This window comes from Durio zibethinus, chromosome 11, assembly GCF_047325235.1.
Source record: "Durio zibethinus cultivar Kanyao isolate XHJ-2024 chromosome 11, ASM4732523v1, whole genome shotgun sequence".
NCBI classification, from domain to species: Eukaryota; Viridiplantae; Streptophyta; class Magnoliopsida; order Malvales; family Malvaceae; genus Durio; species Durio zibethinus.
The window spans coordinates 4,333,981-4,340,807 of record NC_143172.1 but is presented as its reverse complement, the minus strand read 5'-3'; positions in this window follow the sequence as shown (position 1 = coordinate 4,340,807).

Here is a 6,827-nt window from a genome sequence, read left to right as displayed (position 1 = left end):
CGTCTAGGTAAAATTTACGGATAATTTTTTTCACCTAAGATTTGCCACAGTATTCCTCATAATGAAAATAACATTATTTGTAGATAATAATTATTGATAACTCTCCAGCATTTAGGCAAAGTACCAATAATTATTTTATTTATAATATTAATTTAGTTTTATTTAAAAATCTATTTTTTGAATAATACTTTTCATAATAAACATTTTATGCAAAAAAATCGATGATGCTACAATTAACTAAGAAACAATACTAAAAGACATAAACATATGAAATGAATGCAAGTAATAATAAATAGATGCATATTTACCAATAGATGATATGCATGATGATGAAATACCATTTTGAGATCTTGTTATTAAATATAATAAGATCATTCAAACTCTTCAACCTCTAGACAGAGTTTATGTGTGACTATTTATATTTAATATTTTTTTATTTTTTTATTTAATCTCATTATTATTATAGGTTAAAGACTCATTCGAAAAAACTTAATGAAATAAGATTTTTTAAATACCCCATCCTTTAAGTGATATCCGAGAATAAATTACTTCATATGAGATTTTCATATGAATCCTTAAAATTTTGGGATGGTTTTGGGTGTAGACTTAGGTTAAGGTTTTTAGGGTTCAAATGATTTTTTGGGCAATGATTTGGGGTTGCAAGTTGAATTTAAGGTTTGGCTTAAATTTAAGCTATTGGTGGATTTTTAGGATTTAGGTCTCGTTTTAGGGTTTCAAGATTTTAGGGTTTCAAAGTTTTAAGATTTTGAGATTTTTCAGGTTTTAAGGTTTTAGATTTTAGGGTTTTAGATTTTAAGGTTTTGAGATTTTGGGGTTCTGGGGTTTTGAAGGCTTTGGATTTTAAGGTTTAGATTTTTAAGTTTAGATTTTTAAGATTTTGAGATTTAAGGTTATATTTTTAAGTTTTAAGATTTTTTTGGTTTTAAAGTTTTGGATTTTAGGGTTTCGAAGTTTTGGATTTAAAGGTTTGGAATTTCAGGATTTTGAGATTTAAGGTTTTGGATTTTAAGGTTTGGAGTTTCAAGATTTTGAGATTTAGAGTTTTATTTTTAGGATTTTGAAGTTTTAAGGTTTTGGATTGTAGGGTTTTAAGATTTAGAATTTTGGATTTTAGGATTTTAGGATTTTAAGGTTTTGAGTTTTTAAATTTTAAGGTTTGAAACTTCAGGATTTCCAAATTTTAGGGCTTGAAGTTTCAAGATTTTGAGATTTAGGGTTTTATTTTTAGGGTTTTGAAGTTTTAGGGATTGAAATTTTTAAAAACTAATACAAGCATCTCTAAAAATTTCTAATATCTAAACAGATTTTTGGAGCAAACTATTTCCCAAAAATTAATACTTATATATATATATTTATATTTTTTTATAAAAATTATTAGTATTATTATTATTATTATTATTGTTATTATTTATTTTTATTATTTAATAATTTTTTAACATCTAGGTAAAATTATTTATTATTATTTTTAAAAAGATTTCGAATTCCTTTCAGCATCTAGGTAAGATTTTCAAAATTATTTTTTTTACTTAAAATATCATTTTATCTTTGTTTCCATAAAAATATTTTTTCTAAAGAAAATCATTTTCAAATCATGAAATTACTATCTCTTACTTTTTATATAATATTTATTTTTAATTTATTAATTATCCCTAATCAAATTAATTTTCAAGAAAGTATTTGCATTTTTATTTATTACTACAACCATTATTTTTACTATTTTTCACAAGTGCTAAAACAATGTTAACAAGCACAAACAATGATTAAGAGCTCATAAAAATAAATGAACAAAAAAGAGAAAATAAATATACCCAAATGAAGCATTTAGAATTGAACCTAAAACAACAACAAAAGGGCTCAAGCCTAGCAACCTAACTCTAAGAAGCAAATTACGAACTAGGTTTGGGCCAAGGGAGTAAACAAGCCGATCAGATTTCTTGTCAAGTTTAACAAGGTCAACCTTTTAAAAAAAACTATAAATGTCAATTTTTTTTAAATTCATTTCACATTTCCCTTTTTACAAAAAGTTCATCTGGTTAAAAAAAACCAAGATATCCCCAAGCCTCTTAGATTCTGATCAAGAATCGTCACCATCGGCCAGTGGCCTTTCCTTTCCAAAATTTAGCCATGGTTTCCTCTTTTCATTCTCTTCACAAATCCATGCTCTGTTTTGCATAAATCTAAACGAATTGTCTTAGATCTACAACTAAAGTTTGCAGCATCTTACCCTTTTTTCATCGTATCCCAATGTCTAATTTGGCTAATTTTTTACTATGTGGTTCCATTCCATTCTTTCTTCGTTTTTAACAGTTCAGACCATCCCAAAAAATCACTGTTATGAATCCACTTGAGCTACCACCACCGTTATTTCTTAAATCGTCGTTGCTATTTCGTGGCTTCTGAACTCTACCAACCCGACCGCCATACTTTTCTCTTTCATTTTTTTTTTATTGAACAACCAAATCTGACCTTTTTTTTTAAGCGATGCACTTGGCGTTGGGTTCCTCATGTATTAAGGACTATGGTTTTTTTTTTGTGTTCTCTTTTTAGGGTTTTGGGAACAGATGATGAAAAGGGATTTTTGGTTATTTTTTTATTTTTTTGTTAGATGGGGTGGTGTTAGGTGGTTGCGGATGGATAGTCATGGTGGTAGGGTTGCTTGTAGGTTGGTGGTGGCTGCTAGCGTGGGAGTATACGAGACCTAGAATTTAGGCTATTTTTTGTTGTTTTGACAATTTTGAAATGGGTTCTAAGTGGTGGATTGACAGTTTAGGCTAGTTTAGGGCGTTGGCAGTGTTCTTTTTACAATATAATTTGGCTGAGTTGAATGTTGCATTTGAGGGTTGATTGTAGAAGTTTTTTCTTGTATGGGGTCTTGGCCTTGGGTATGTATAGGGGTCAGGATTTTGGTGAGGGTAAGGTTTAATAAGTAGAAGCTTACGAGTAAGGGCTCTTATTTTTTAGTGGTCAGGGGTAATGGTGTAAATGATACATTAGTACTCGTAAATTACTCAGATTCGATTTGAATAAAACTTGAATTGAATTCGATTATTATTGAGTCGAGCTCGAGTAGCTCGACTCATCGATCGAACTGAGTTCGAGTATTCTTATACCTGGCTCGAGTAGCTTGCGAGCCTAATCAAATTTTTATATTTAAATATATTTTTATTATTTTAATTAATAAAATATCTCGAATTTGAGTTCGAGCACAAATAATCAAACTCTTGTCAAGTATACAAATCGAGCTTATTTTTATATATTAATCGAGCTTAATCAAGTGAGCTCGAGTAGCTCGATTTCGATCACGAATCGAGCTCGAGCTAGAAAAATAAAACTCGAATGAGTTCGAGTCGAGTATCAAGCCATGAGTTAGGAGTCGAGCTCGAGCTTCTTACTGTATCGGCTTGACTCGACTCGATTACACCCTTAGTCAAGGGACTAGTATTCTTTTCTTCAATGTCTATGAATTCTCTATTTTTTGTTGAACTAGCCCCCTATAGAAATCAGAGGAACTGATTTGAGGTTTTTGGATCCTAGTTGCAATGGGTAGTGACTTGCTACATTTTTAGGTTATGGAGCCTTTAATCAATTAAAGGGTAAAAATAGAAGTGAAAATGGAAAAGCAAGGACTGATGTATGCAATTGAGAGCAGGGAAAGCCAGTTGTCATGATAGACTAGCCTCAAGCTTTTTCACTTTTTTTCTTTTGCAATTTATCAATAAATGAAGGTAATTGAATCTAAATATATATATATATATATTAATAAATTTAGGCCTTAAATTGAAATGTTCGAATCACGTGTAAAAATCAAATAAGCTCGAATTGATCAAATAAAATTAGGTGTCTACAAATAACATCTTTTTAATTATTGCTTCATTCTTATTACCATCAATGAAACTAATTTTTCTTTTTTATATTTTGATGCCGATCAACTTATTCATTTGTAAAGTGTAAAAAATATTGTAAGGAATCATAACAACCCAAATAATATTTAACTCTATGTTGTCTTCATGAATAAGTAACTTATGATATGATCTCTTTCAAATGAAATGTTTGAATTATTTCTCTCAACTTATATAACAGCAATTTGATTTACAAATAAACGATTATAAACTCGCTAATCTAAATTAATATTTATGTAATACGAATTTCAAAATCCTCAAAAAAGAAATATTCTTTAATCTCTATAAAACTTAGGCATAAGGATTTTTTTTTTTTAAATTATCATTAATATCTCCATTATTTTTGCACTTAAATTTTCATTGGATTAATAAACTCAAATTTGAAACAATTTAAAATTCAAATTGAGTATAAATAAATTTTTGACTCATTTTAAATTTTAATTTAACTAAAAATAATATAATACATATAATTATAGAAATGAACTAACTTGACTCGATTTTAATTTATTTAAAAGTCAACAACTTAGTAGTTATTTAAAATCTAAAATAATTGAATATAACCAAAATTTGAATTGAAATAGTAATCCAATCAAAATCCAATATTAGTTATTTATCTTTCATAACAATTTAAAAGTTTTTTTTTTTTTAACTCTTTTCCCTTAATCTTTAATATTTATTTTTATTGTCTTTGTGATTGAATTAGTTAATTAATTTTGAGAGTATTTCTGAATTGAAATTATAATTATAAATAATTAAATATACTTTTTTTATTTAAATTTTAGATGATTTGAATCTAGCTATTTAGACAAAGAGAAGTATGCATCAATTATTGAATCAATTTACTCAAGTGCATAAATGAATAATTGAGTACACTATGAATAGAAATAAATAATAGAATTTGATTTAATCTAATTGATTGCCGATTCTAAATCTAAAATCCAACTCAAAATTATAAAAATTCAAAATTCAAAATGATTTAAATACTAAATACACAATTAAATAAAGATTTATCAAATGAATTTTGCTAATGAATACCTTTAAATCATTTTTAAGTTTAGTTAAATTATAATTTATAAAAATTTCTATTTTAGATGTAAAATTATAATTAATTCAATGATTTTCAATTAAATTATAATTTATAATAATTTATATTTTAGATGTAAAATTATAATTTTGATGAATTTCAATTCTTTTAAACAAATATTACCTAATATAGCAATAGTGAATATTCTTCAACAGATATAAAAGAAAAAAATGAATGAGTATATAATGTTTCTCCAAATAAAAGAGTTTCATGATAATCCTAAATAAATTTGAAATCAAGATATTTGTATATTTTTCATTGAAATATCATATAGCACTAACTTTCTTTATTATATGGAGAAGATAAAGTTATGCATATTTGATAAATCTTTCATCTTATTTTTCTAATTAGAATAATCTTCCATTAGTGCTTCCATCAATTTAATATAATTGTACATCCTATTAATTGAAAGCCTAATTTTTCTTTTATTTGAAAATTTTTATTATACATAAATTTTTATTAAATAAAAATATTAAAATACATAATTTTAAAAAATAAAATAGAATAAATTCTTAACTTTGGTACTTGTCATGTTTTCTTAAGAAAATTCCAATTATGAGAATAACAAATTTGTTATGTAATACTTATATTATTTATAATGATTTTATTTTCATCATTAACAACGTAATTTTCATTAATGAATATAATTTTGACATAAACACATTCAAAAGATAGATCCAATAAATTTTATCACACCTTGAAATAATTCACCAAAAACAATTAGTTTTACTTCAATTGATGATTTTTTACTTATAGTAATTCATGTTAGGTTGTTTAACTACCTAGATAACAAAAAAAATGTAATTTAATACAATTAAAAAAGATTAAATAATCTTAAAATGTAAATTAATCATATATATATATGCATAAAAGTTAAGAGAAAATTAAATCAATTACTGTTTTAATCAAGGTGAACAATCATTCTAGTAATTTGACAAGACTCAATCATAAGCGATTAGCAGCTCCACCTATCTCTTGAATCATCTAATTCTATAGGTAAAACGTCTAATTAAAGTATTCAATGAATTGCATAGTGCCAACTATTGGTGGAGAAGATGTAGTTAATTTGATATTAGTGTTTGTTCATAGGAATAACGATTATAAAATTCTAAAGGAAAGAAAATACAAAAGAGAAATTAGTTATAGAGGTTATAGATTAAACTGTAAAAATGATATATTAAAGAATTATTTCAAGAGATTGAAAATTTTAATTTTGTTATCAATGATCAACTCATAAAATATTTAAATAATAAAATCATTAACATACATAGCTAATATATTTAAACAAAAAATGGAAAGGCGAAAAAAAAAAGTTTCAATGACTTAATTATGATTATCTTTAATGAATTTATTTATCAACATAAACTACATATACAACTATTTTTACAACAACTAAATAAATGAACTCCATATAATTATTTTATTCCTACACACTAAACTTTGATCTCATTCTATTTTTATTTTCATTTGATGTAAAAAAACATTCTATTGATAATCAAAACATTGTTTTGTATGCAAGAACTATTTGATTGTGCTTGTTTAGGAGTTAATGTCCACTTTAAAGACCTGGCTCCCTGTCTCTGGCTTTTGCCTCTGAGTGAATGCATCTCTGTAAGGGAATGATAGGTTATTGCTTATGGGTTACAGTCTAATCTTTGGTTATTAACAATATGGGGTTTCTACTCTCTCAAATCTAACCAGTAAACCCTAATCAAGGATGTGCTTTATGCTTCTATAGAGGATGGTTATGATTTTCCACAATTCCAAACTTTCTTGCGTTATTCTTAGCAAACCCTAATCAACGAGGTGCATTATGCTTTTAT